General features: G+C 38.0%; 1 long non-coding RNA gene across 1 annotated transcript in view; it reads left to right on the forward strand.

The window, feature by feature from the left end:
- The window catches only part of LOC311611922, a 111,382-nt gene extending 98,617 nt beyond the window's left edge, over positions 1 to 12,765 (forward strand). The window contains exon 3 of the long non-coding RNA XR_014793180.1: positions 12,680 to 12,765. This is a non-coding gene — a long non-coding RNA (uncharacterized lncRNA). The remainder of the gene's footprint in view (positions 1 to 12,679) is intronic.
- Positions 12,766 to 13,633: the final 868 nt, after the last annotated feature.

The following is a 13,633-nucleotide window of genomic DNA, read 5'->3' on the forward strand; positions in this document are numbered from 1 at the left end:
ATACACAAAAATAGTACTTTTTGCCTTCCTCTAAATAGGCCTCATGCCGACTTGAAAACATGGAATATATTCTTTAGCTATAGACTCTTTTCTTTACTTAACACAACATGCCTGATTAGACTTAGGCATTCTTACTAATAGTCACTTTGATAAATATTGGCTATTCTTCTATCACTTTAACCATTCATTGATGGTTATGCCATGTGATTTTTCCAAAATTCTTCATGAAGGAGTATTTAGATAGCTCTTGTTCCCTACCTCATGCTCTCTTCACATGTTTCTAGCCCAGGTGTCATTGTGACAACCAAGTGTAAAAAAGTATTACTTGTCTCCTGCATTAGGAAATTTTTGCTGTGTGGCCTGTGGGAACCTATTAAACTGAAATGTGACTCTCATAAAAACCTGTAAGTATGAGGGAATTAACATAACAAGGGATAAGAATCAGTAAAGAAATACTCCCCTCTCTCATCCTTTGAGCAGACAAAGTCTGAAGCGTGGTCCTCATAACTCCTTAGACTGTCCCCATATGATAAATTCACATCGATTGATTTGCCCTATTTTTTTTTTTAAAGGAACGCATTTTTTTCTTAGTTGAAAAATGTAGAACTTAGGGATATTTTAATTATGCCCATTTTTACATTGGCAAGTAGGAAAGCCATCGTGACTTTCAGAAGTATTTTATCAGCTCCCAAATCAATATGCATACTTTTCAGAATTTTTAAACCCAAGAAAATATTTGGACAATTTAAAAAAATAAACAGCTTGAGAAAAGTTTTAATGAGGAAAAACAAATAAACCAAATGTTAAATAGTCTGCATAATTCTCTTCTGTTCAATGTTGTAGCATAAAAAAAGTTAAAAAAACTGGAGATTTGCCCTTAGAAGTTAAATATTTTTCTCTCTTTAACTAATGGAAACATGCTATGGAAACTAGTCACAAAATTGCTGCATTGTAAGTATCTAAAAAAATTTAAAGCCCTAGTACATGACATGGTCTTTGAATTTGCCTCAAGAAGATATCCCATCTAATACTTTCCCTTTAATATTGATACAACATCAGAAGTCAGCCAAACATCTTGGCAATCCTAAGAAATTATACTTTAAATGAAGTATGCAAACTCTTATTTTAAAAAAAAATATATATTTTATTGATTTTATACAGAGAGGAAGGGAGAGAGATAGAGAGTTAGAAACATCGATGAGAGAGAATCATCGATCAGCTGCTTCTTGCACACCCCCTACGGGGGATATGCCTGCAACCAAGGTACATGCCCTTGACCGGAATCGAACCTGGGACCCTTCAGTCCCCAAGCCGACGCTCTATCCATTGAGCCAAACTGGTCCTGGCCTTATTTTTTGTTTTCTAATCTTAGTTCAGAGAAGAGGGAAAGTACAAATATTCAGTACCCAAAGAAATATCAACTCCTCACACTGGGCTGCTTTGGAATAAAAGGTCCTACATGTGTGCCCTGTGACCTTAGTTAATATAACTATGAGTACTGCAATTTCTGTATTTCCTGATTTGTACTAAAATTGCAAGTATATTAGTTTAATATTTTATAGGGGTTTTAGAAGACTGCTCTTGAAAATTTCAAGGTCTGTATATAGGGTTGTTATTTCTCTGGAAGGAAAAAATGCAGCATCTGACAATAATTCTCTATAATATTTTACTTGGACAAAGGCTCTGATTGATTATAGTTATGGCTTTTTCTCACACTCAAAATGAACAATTTCACAAGTAAAGAGGTTCACTTTTTTCTCTTTTGTTCAAAATAGCAAAAATTATACACCATACCCTCTCTTTGTCTCTGTGCTAGATTCACCAAAGTATTAGGTCTAATCCCAGACATCCTGATTAGTTACCCAGTCAGCATAGATACTTTTAAAAAAGAGTTTGTATCTGAACACTAAAATTGTGCTTAATGTTTTGCAAGAGTTTCATTGACTTTATTCTTTATTCTGTGTTGCTTTCTTTATTTCTTTGTTTTTGTTGCCCTTCACAACCACAGACACTCTTTTATTGACTACTGACCAAAACCTATTCAAATAATAAACCTTATCATAATTCTAAATTATTTTGTAGAAATAACAGGTTTATATTCAGCTGCATAAATTATCCTACATAAATCCTTCTCTCCAAAAGAAGTATGTAATTTTGTTTTCACATGGTTATAAGAAACAGTAAGTTTTTTGTTATTTTTTTTTATAGCAGCATTCATAGATTTTAAAATTTAGGTATGTTGTTGACATTACCTGGAAACTTGCTAGAAATCAAAAATTCCAAAATTCAAGAGAGTTGGCAAATGATTTTAAAATCATTAAGTTTGATTCCAAAAGTAGTATAAAATAATCAGAGCAGTTAGCATTTACTGAGTACTTTTTGTTAAACATCTGTGACAAAAGAATAGTTCGGGCTTCTCAGCCATTCCCTTTGTTGGGTCATTTCTATTAGCGTGCTATATAATGGCTGCCTCCTTTAAAAAAATTCTTTGGGCCTTTTCCCTCAAGCTAGCTTGTTTTTCTCTTCTTTCCTTTTATAAAAAAAAAAAAAAAAAAAAAAAAAAAAAAAAAAAAAAAAAAAAAAAAAATCTTAAAAGAATCTGTACTTTCTTTCCTCCTATTTCTACCTTTAACCTCCTCTAAACAGGCTGATGTGCAACCGGGGCCAGTGCTGACAACAGGTGCGAGTACCAGGCAGGACCATGGCATGCAGGAGCAAAGAATTTTTAGTAACCACCAGATGCTCACCCCAATGACAGCGACCAGACCAGCGACTGCCTTGGTCTGGTGCCCCTGCTCACCTGTTTCACCATACCTCCGTGGCCTACACCTGCTATGTTTCTCACACACCCCCTGGTGGTCAGTGCACGTCATAGTGACTGGCTGTTTGGTTGTTCGGTTGTCTGATTGTTCTTCCATTTAGTCTCTTTGCATATTAGGGTTATATATATATATATATATATATATATATATATATATATATATGAAAATATTTTATAATAACAATAGTTTACAACATAATAGCAACTGTTATGAAAATTAAAGATTATAATCCTCCAAATTTTTATAGTCATTTCATCAATTATAGAGTAATTTTCTTATTGTATGTAGGCTGGGTGACAATAGCTCCAATTAATGCAAGGCTGCAGAAGTTTTTCATATGGATGCCTTGTTGACCTACTATTTTTGCAACACTAAGAAAAGCCATGGTAGGTTTGGTATTGATTCTGCTTTTCCCCTGGACAGAGTCAGTTCTGGCCTGCTCTATCTCTCATTACTGTGATGACGGGCTCTATCCAGATGCTAAATACTCGGGAGACACTCCAATACAGTGTTAAAGACTGAACACTTCCCCAAAAGAATGTGCATTCCAAGAGAAAACAGGCCTCCATCTGACACTAGTAAAATTGTGAAGGTGTGTGATAAATTAGGCATTAAAATGAGAGGCCACAAATTCTTAAAGGTGCTCTGCCCCTCACAGTGAGTCCCTCCTCCTCTCTTTCCAACACAGAAATAGTTATATATTTTAAATTATGATAATAATAATAAAGCCTATAAATATACACTAGTAGAAACAACAAAATATTTTCAAATATAAAGTGTTACAATAAGCTATTATGCAATTAAGAAGGCTATTCTACATGGGAGTTAGAGACTAAATAGGTAGAGCTATAACTGACAATCAAAACATGTGAAATATCTTAAACTATTTGAGGGTATTTGTTTTGAGGGGATAGGCAGGAATATTTTGTCCTTAGAACATTGGTTTCTTCCATTGTCTTTCTTCCCTCCCTCCCTCCCTCTTTATTCTATCCCTCCCTTCCTCCCTTTCTCCCTTCTTCCCTTGATTTCTTCCTTTGTACAGAAATTTTCATTTCTTTACATTCAAAAAAACAATAGATTTTAAAAGTACCATTTACTTGAAACATCAACTTCCTAAATAAATACAAAATTTTTAAAATGTAAAATGATGAATTTTATTTATACATTTAAAAATGGTGTGTCTTGTTCTTCAAATAAATTTGACTATAAACTAGAAAAATTGTATTTGAAATCAAAAGTATGTAAAATATTGTTCTAAAATGCTTTAAAAATGCAAAATAATTTGCTTAAAAAAACAGCAACAAATTATGATGTGTTAATTAAGATTTGCTAAATAACAGATTTATTTATTTTGCTAAAGCAATGTATAATTCCAAGTATTTTTTTCTCTCCTTACTTTTTATTGTGGTATAACTTAAAGTATACAACCTGAGTATATATCTTGATATATTTTTAAGTTATAGCCATGATCCACCAACCAGATCAAGATAGAGAACCCTTAAAAAACAATGTTTCCTCCAATTTTAGGTATAGAAGTCCTTGATAAGGATGTTTAAAATGCACATTCCTAAGCCACACTCCAGAGTGTCAATAAATATCAAAATGTCTGGATGGGTCCCTGAGACTGAGTATTAAATAAGCGCTGACATCTGGACAAACTCAACCCATAAAGGGAGCCTAACTTGACTCATAACTCTGGATGTTCCATTACTCTCAAGATAATTGTATTGGAAAATCTAGGTGGTTTTCTTACTGTGGATGAATGTCCATGACATTTACTGTCCCTGAGTAATTTTAAATTGTAGTGTTATTTTCTCAGTCCTTGAACCAGAGTTGCCTAAATGAAGTTTCCATCAGTTCATGGTAAAATGAAAATTAAGTGCCTAGTGAGTTTTTAATAGAAGTTAAATGTATTTAAGGATTGCTGTTTATTGAGATTACTAGAGGCCTGGTGCATGAAATTCGTTCCTTTGGGGGGGGGGTCCCTCAGCCTGGCCTGCACTCTCTCCAATCTGGGACCCCTAGAGAGCAGTCAGACATCCTCCTCACAATCTGGGACTGCTGGCTCCTAACCTCTCACCTGCCTGCCAGTCTGATCACCCTCTAACTGCTCCCCTGCCAGCCTGATCACCCCCAACTGCCCTCCTCTGCTGGCCTGATTGCTCCCAACTGCCCTCCTCTGCTGGCCCGATTGCCCCAAACTGCCCTCCCCTGCAGGCCTGGTCCCTCCCAACTGCCCTCCCTGCAGGCCTGGTCCCTCCCAACTGCCCTCCCCTGCAGGCCTGGTCCCTCCCAACTGCCCTTCCCTGCAGGGCTTCCCCCCCCCAACTGCCCTCCTCTGCCAGCCATCTTGTGATGACATCACACAAGAGTGTCACACCACCTAGACTTTTATTATATAGGATACTTTCAGGATTTTGAAGTGCCCTTTATGTTATGAAATCACTCCACAGTAAAAATAGTTGGTGTTTTTAATTTAGAAGGATAAAGCTCAGTAGAAAGTCTCTGTTGTTCTCCTAATTTCAAAAATCTGGAATTTTTAATTTAGAACCATGATCCACCAACCAGATCAAGACAGAGAACCTTAAAAGACAATGTTTCCTTCAATCATAAGTATAGAAGTCTTCGATGAGGATAGTATTTAAAATATAGCTTCAGGCCTGTTCCTGGAATTTGATTGCCACCAGGTGAAGCAGAGTGCTACAGTCTGTACAGCTTAACGGTGGGGGGATTTTTGCTACTAGAGCATTTCTAATTTGACTGAAAATTTTCTTCTGCTCCAAAAAATGACATTAGCATCTTTTCTCTCCTTATGTAAGTACCACATCCTTTCTGTAAAAAACTTTCAAAGAATGGGGAGTCATGAAACCACCAAACCATTGTTATTATGCTGATTTATCTTTTCAATGTTTTAATGCACAATTTGTTTAACAAGCAAAGAAAATATATATATATATCCATCTGATGTTTGGGGAATTTAGTAAACGGAATGAGTTGGCATGACTTCTACTTTCTGGCATATTCAACAAGGTGCCATTGATCAAGAAGGGAACACTAGAGGATAGCCGGATCTTGATTTTGGATTCCTTGGAGACATGCAAGTGTAGATGTTACTAAAGAGGCTGAATGATCAGAAGCTCATTCAGCCTCTTTAGTAAGGCGTGTCTGGGTCAGAGAGAGAAATTTGATATTTTTCCTTTTAACGTACCATGATAGTAAATAAAATAAGGGCATAACTAAGGTACCAAGAGCAGGTAAAATGATTCAAACATACACACACACACACACACACACACACACACACGGAAGCAAGAAGCAGTGAAAATGTTAATAATCTCTACATGTACATCACTGCCAGAGGAAGGCAGTTAAGTTGAAAAGTTGAATAAGAATTAGGAGAAGAAAGGCATTTCAGGCAGAAGCAATAAGATGCACAAAAGCACGAAGTCTTGAAACAATATCACAAATATATATATATATATGAGACCACAAGCAGTCCAGTAGTATTAATACACAGGTTTGAAGGTTAACCACCAGGAGGTCAGACAGAAGAGAGAGAGAAATACCCCAGTAATAGCGGGTCTTGCATGACCTGTCACAGAAGGAGTTCAGGATTTATACCCTAGGAATAGGGGAGGGACATGGTCATATTTGCAGATTAGGGAGATGACTTAAATCAATCGCGGAGAGCTCGGGCAAAGCTGACCAGAGCAGAACTGGTTAGGAAAGAAATAAGTTGCTATGTGTATAGGGAGTGTTGACAGGGATAAAAGGGGGGGCAATACATTTAATATCTATTTAGGTTCACTCATTAGTTCAAAATGCCTGTGTGGAAGATCCCGTTTTCTTAGTGCAAGGCTATTCCCAGCATTAAAGGCAGTTGACAACGATTCAGGAGAGATGGAGGAAGCCCGGTTTAAATCTCTGAATTCCTACAAAACAAAAAAGAAAAATAAGCAAATAACAACTACAAAAACACAGCAACTATATGGTGAAGCTAAAACGCCTGGGCAACATTTACAGCCAAGCCAAGGGACCCCAAAATTCAAGTGGGTGGAGCCAAACCCCCAGGGTCTGTGCAGGATGGGCAGGGAAGGACAGGTGATCACCGCTCAGGTGTGGCAGATGTGCTTGGCCCCCAAGACCCAGGGGGTGCTCCAGGCTCAGCAATTGGTAGTACTCAGCCCACATGGGAGCGAGCACTTTGTTTGCTCTCACCTGGTGCTGCAGCCCCAGTGACTGCAGGGACTGTAACCCCAAAGCTGTGACTTGCTGGGGCTCAGAACTGGGATAGGACCCCGCACTGAGGAGGAGAAGCTGCGCGGGCAGATCTCAGCAACACCTGCACAACTGGGACAAAGTGAAGAAAGGTTCAGGGGGTTGGGAACAGGACCAGGAACCCCAGAGCACAAGCCACCAAGGTTTTGACCGCTAAACATAAACAACAGAAGGAAAGCCTTCCTCCACCCACCTCCCTGTAAAACGTTCAGAAGAAAAACTCATTTGCATAGAAATGAGCACAAGGAGAATGTCGAGGGAAAAGCCCACACAAAATTTTATATATATATATATATATATATATATATATATATATATATATATATATATATATATATATATATATTTTTTTTTTTTTTTTTAAGAAGCAAACTAATATCCCTACAGACAAGGAAAGCAGACCAGTAAGATGTGCCCACATGGCCCCAAACTGCAATCTACCATTTCAAAACAAGCCTAAAAGACATGAAGAAAATGAAGCAAGACATGAAAGGACATCATAAATCAGAGCTAGAAAAGCAGTGATGTGACAGAACTCAGAAAAGAGTTAGAAATACAGTAAAGGGAAAAAGTCAGTTCTGAAACAAAGACGAAACCAAAGGATTATAAGGGCAAATAAACACAAGGTCTTAAAAGACACAGAAAGGGAAAAAGATGATTTTCTTTTCATTTATAAAAGAAATTATTTTAAACTTAAAACAGAAAAGAATGAGAAAGAGCAGCAAGTACACAGATCTTTGCCAGCTGCTACAGACAGGGCCTCCGCTTTTTACCTGTGGCTGCTTTACAGCCTTTCTTTTAGGCATCGCTTATCTTGTGGTCCTACTCAGTTATTGTCACATGATAGTTACAGAATACTTTTGTTCAAGCATGTCAAGCTCAAAGGCTAACATCAGCCAAATAAACAAGGTTTAAGTCTATGTGGGCTGCAAAAAGCAAACTTCAATTTTCATAGAAACGTAGGTTTATTTCTATAGAGACATGCTGAATACAAAGGGCTGAAATAAATGACTAATCATTAACATAAAATTATAGAATATTTTAATAAAAATTAATATTTTTTCTTGAACATTAACTTACCAGATACTGAATAACTGCACAAATTAATAAGCGTAACACAAATAAGCCTATTTTTCTTGTTTTCCAAAAGTGAAACATTTCCTGCTGTGCACACCAAACAAGTCAGTCCAAGACTAAGAAGTGGCAATCAGCTGCTAAAATATTTGCTGCTAGTGGAGAGAAATGTTGCACTTACATGTAAGGTGCATAAGGGAAATGAATGCAACACGATTATAGTGATCAGTCACTAGCGAACGTTGTAGTTATGTTATTTATAATTATGTATAACAGGATATTGTAAAAATTAAGTTACGACATTTTTATTAAACATTTCTTACATACCATCATATTGGCTGGGCCACAAAAATATCCGTTGTGGGCCACGAGTTTGACATGCTTGCTTTAGTTAAATAAATGGTGTTTGGCTCCCTCATTTCCTACCTTCAGGACTCAGAGAAGCCTACAAAGATAAGAAGACCACACAATAAAAGATAAGAATACCACTAAGCCAGTTCCCTTCCGCCCCTGGCATTGAGTTAATTTTCCATTGCCATTTAGGAGGATAAAAAGTGGAGAGCGCCTTTTCAGAGATCAAATACCAGGAGTCATGTTCTTTCCTTTTTCAATAGTTCTACTTCCCCCTGTGTCCACTGTCTCCTGGTATGTGAGTTTTTGTTCTACCATGTAGAAATTTTCAGGACACAAACATATTTCCCCCCCCTAAATCGCATATACTCTTTCATTCAAAGCAAAGAGTCATTATGCAACAAATAGTTATTGGGAAGTAATGAACAAGACCACAGATTAGGTTCCCGCCTTCACAGAATTTGTCTTAAGGAGAGATGATTGTAAACCAGTAAACATATAAATAAGATCATTATAGATTGTGATAAGCACTGGGAGGGAAATAAACAAGGTAATGAAGTGAGCGAAGCTATTCTAGATAGCAACATCAGGGAAGACTTCTCTAACCTTACCCCATAGTTTTGTATCATCTGGTTAGTGTGAGAATGTTAAAATTCTCATGTGCCTTTCCATGAATCCCAGTTCTTATTCTTCTTTGGGGAATACCTACAGGCCTTTTTTCAATTTTTTCCTTATTTCCTCCAAAGGTAGGTACATGGGTATAGAAATAAATACACCCCATTCCTGACTTTGTAGAAGTCGTAGTTTAGTGGGAGACACAGACATGTAAACAGGTAAGTAAATAAATATAATAGGACAAAGGTTATGCCATAGGATGAACACTCTTACTCTTTTTCCTAGTTAACACTTCTGCCTTAGGCCTCTGGGGTCCCTGGAAAACCCTGTTTGCCTATTTGGGTTCCAGGCTGAAATTCTGCCTGGTTCCCTACATCATCTCAATATTTACTTTTTCTTTGTTGACTAGATCAAAAGAAACTTGATTTGCATACAATACTAGCTTCATTCCCTCTTATCCAGTAGATCCTAGCATTGGCTTGAGGTACATAATTTATAGTAACGTGGAAATATTACTTTATTTATTTATTTTTATTTTTTTGGAAATTTTACTTTAAATGCCTTTAATTAAAGAGTCCACACTTTTTACATCAACATTTTCAAATAAGTGCTAAATAAGAGTTTTTAGCCAGATAATTGAAGCGGGTTGCTATGACACAAGAGATTGTGTTCAAATGATAACTGTCATGGTTAGAAGTCTGTAGTGCATTTCAGTATCACTGTATTGCTATCAGTACGTTAACTAACCACATTGGTCTGGTAATCAGGCAGTGTTTACTTGGACCGCAGGAATTTTTAGAGACAGATAACAGAGACACAGAATATTATATAAAAGACACAATTAGAAGTATTTGAACAGATATGGAGATATTTTATGTCTGGGTGGCAAATTGTTTATATGTGTGTGTCACCTCTTAGATTCGTCACAATTCTTTCAGATTCCCCTCAGATACTCCCAACTACTGGGAATTGCTATTTTCTCCCCCTAAAAATGGGGTTCCCACAGTCCAGGTCCTGACATTGGGGGCTGGTGAGAAAGAGCAGTGATGAATCCTTCTGTCCAACACCCTTCACTTCGCATACTACAAGGCCTCAGAAAAGAGTAGAATCAGCTGTCAATCCCAGCTTTATATGAGGTGATAAGTGAAGAAAGAAGGGGATTTAAGTCTTCTGAAGGCGCCTTCTCTCTGTGATTCTTTCATGAGATGACAGCACGACTGAGGCTTCTGGAAGTTCTCACACAGGCACGGGGTGGTGTTCCAATAAGGTCCCTCCAGAGCAAGACCACAGGGTCAGGAAAAAGTCACCTACTCGCCAAGAAGCAATCATTATTTTGGGGGGGGGGGGAAGTTAGCAAACACCTAGATGTAAGAAGTGTCTGTGCTTTCCGTGTAACTACAGCATTCCACTAATGCCTCCTGCACATCTGTATCGTGGCACTTACTCCGCTAAGGTTGGTTTATGGATCTGTCCCTTTTGCCTGTGAGTTCTTTCATGTACGAAAAGCATTTTTGTTGTTTTTTTAACCTCAGAATCTAGCACTGTGTCTGGCACAGAATAGGGATCGAATAAATGTGCGTTGAATAAACCAACTGAAACTATAACTAAAGAAGGCAGACCTATTAAAATGCAATAGGCATCTTCATGCAGTATATAAACAGACTGACTGGATTAATAATAATGTTATTTAGAAATATTTAGGAGAACTAATCAGACATGAGCATCTAAAAACGTATCCACTATAGCCTGGCTAGCGTGGCTCAGCAGTTGAGAGTTGACCCAGGAACCAAGAGGTCCCGTTTGATGCCAGGTCAGGGCATATGCCTGGGTTTTGGCTTGATCCCCAGTAGGGGGAGTGTAAGAGGCAGCCTATTGATGATGTTCTTATCTTATTGATTTTTCTATCTCTCTCTCCCTCTCCCATTCTCTCTCCCCTCCCTTCTAAACATCAATTAAAATTATTTTTTTAAAAATTAGAATATATCCACTATAATAGACTATTGCAAAATATGGATGAATTTCTCTCAAGGATTTGTAGGTCTGGACATCCAGGTTCTATGCATATTTATTCATTTCTACAGCATTTCTTGAGTACTTTTTATGTGCTAGGAATTAAGATAGGAATTGGATCTATAACAGATATTTATAGTCATCCTACTCAATATGTTTAGTCTAGTAGGAGGAAACATGTTTTTAAAAATGGGCTCAAACATTAAGGCCCTGAGATAAGTTTGCTGCCAGCAGAGTGGAGCAGGAGGGAGTGATTACTTCAGATATGCTCTGCTAATGGGAAACACAGAATACGTAAGATGATGCTTGGTCTGGGTCTTAAGAAGTGAAGAGATGGTCAACAGGGTAGGAGGGGTAGAAGGACATTTTAGACTGAAGGAGCTGCTGGAAACCATGAGCTTGGTGACCTGTGTAAGCAGAGCTCAGTGTGGAAGGAGTGTAGGATTCTGGATAGATAAATCCCTAAAGAACTGTATAGAGTATGCTAAGAAGTTTTTGCTTTATGCCATATGAAATAGGAAGTGCAAAGTGCATTAGTTTGCTAGGGCTGCCATAACAAAGTATAGCAGATCTGGTGGATTAAACAGCAGAATTTTATTTTTTCACAATTTTGGAGGCTAGAAGTCCAAGATCAAGGTGTTTACAGGTTGTTTCTCCTAAAGTCTCTCTTCTTGACTTGTATAATACATGACCATCTTCTCCTTGTGTCTTCACATGGTCTTTCCTCTGTATATGTCTAGTCCTAATGTCTTCTTCTTAAGACACCAATCATATTGGACAAAAGCCCACTTAATGACCTCACTTCAACTTAATTACCTTTTTAAAGGCCCTACCCCCAAATACAGTTACATTCTAAGGTTCTGGGGGGGCAGGGACTTATATCTGAAATCAGGGGTTTGGGCATAACTCAACTCATAACAGTATTAGATGTGCATTCAGATCACCCAATTCGAGAGAATCTATGCACAGGGTAGAGGACAGGTAGACAGGTGCAGAACCTGGGACAGGGAGATCCTTTGGAAGACTACCACGGTTGTCTATGTGACAAATGATCAGCCTGAACTGGAAAGACAGGGCAGTAGATCAAAAGGAGATGTTAAGAGAATCACCATAAAAACTGGCCTGCAGTGTAGGATTCAAACTTCTCAGCAGAGTCCACAGCACTCTTAACTATAGAATGTACGTGCAGACTCATGTCTTGCTATTTGACATCACACACGCTACCCTCCAGGCACAAAGGCCTTCTCAGAGCCTCCAATGACTGTGCCTCTTCTCAGAGCTAAGCCTGTGTACCTGCTCTTCTCTCCGCTTGAAACGTTCTTTGCCCTTTTCTTAGGCAACTGGACATCTATTCAGCTCCATCTTTCTCTGGTAGGAAGTCACTTCCTTCCCTGGACCCCAGGAGCACTCTGTGCATAGACTCTCTCGAATTGGGCTATGAATTAGTTTACATTTTATATGCTTGCTACCCCCACTAAACTGTAATCTCCTCGTGGGCTGAGATTCATTTCCTTTCCTTGTTTTCCCAGAGCCTGAGATGGTGATCAGCGAATGGAAAGTATTCAATAATACTTGAGGAATACTATTATAGGAGAATCAAAGTCTTCACCTTGCTTCTACCTAGACTACCAGGTGAGCTGTCTTTCCAATGTAATCTCTCTCTTAAACTAAGACACTAGGAAGAGACTAAAGCAAAAAGTCAGATTTTCCACATTTGAGGCTAAATTTCTCTTATAAAAAGAAACAAGATATTTTCACAAACCAGCAAGGGAAATTCCAGACGAAAAGCCAGGCCAATCAGCAGAGTTTCCAATCTGTCACCACTTTAAACCATCTTGTAAATCACTTCCAGTTTAATTTTAAAGGACAACACACCACTGTCTTCATGTCTTTTTCTTTTTTAAGAACTTAATGAGAGGCTCCCATTGCTTATCTGATCAAATCCAAGTTTTCCAGTCTTCCACAGCCTGGCTGCGTTTCATTGACAGAATCCACTATCAATGTCACTATCAGAAACACAGACTGGATTATTCACTCTTGTACTCAAAAATACTTTAAGTTTTCTCAGGACCTCAGATAAATTGCACATTCCTCACACAGGTATTTTAGTATTTGGTGCTGGTCTTTCTTTTCTGGTATATTCTCCCGGATAGCCTTCAATCTTCAGCTAACTTTCCAAGTGGTCTTTCTCAAATATGCCTTATATTTTCCTGATTTTTGTGTCTCTACAGTGTCGAGATTGTTCCTGAACCACCTGCACAACGCTCTTCCATATCTGATGTAAAAGTCAGCAATCCCAATACAAAAAACATCCAATCTGCAAGCTTCCTCCATTTTTTTCTATCCTCTTGAGAATCAGTCTGTTTGAGGCCAGTCTGATTGGAACCCATGCTCTTTCCTATATCCCCTATCTGTCTCATATTCTATCTTTTTATTACATTTACTTAAATATGTATTGTATCTTATCTATCATACACACATAG

The sequence above is a fragment of the Pipistrellus hanaki genome, assembly GCF_964339955.1.
Source record: "Pipistrellus hanaki genome assembly, chromosome: 17".
Lineage (NCBI taxonomy): Eukaryota > Metazoa > Chordata > Mammalia > Chiroptera > Vespertilionidae > Pipistrellus > Pipistrellus hanaki.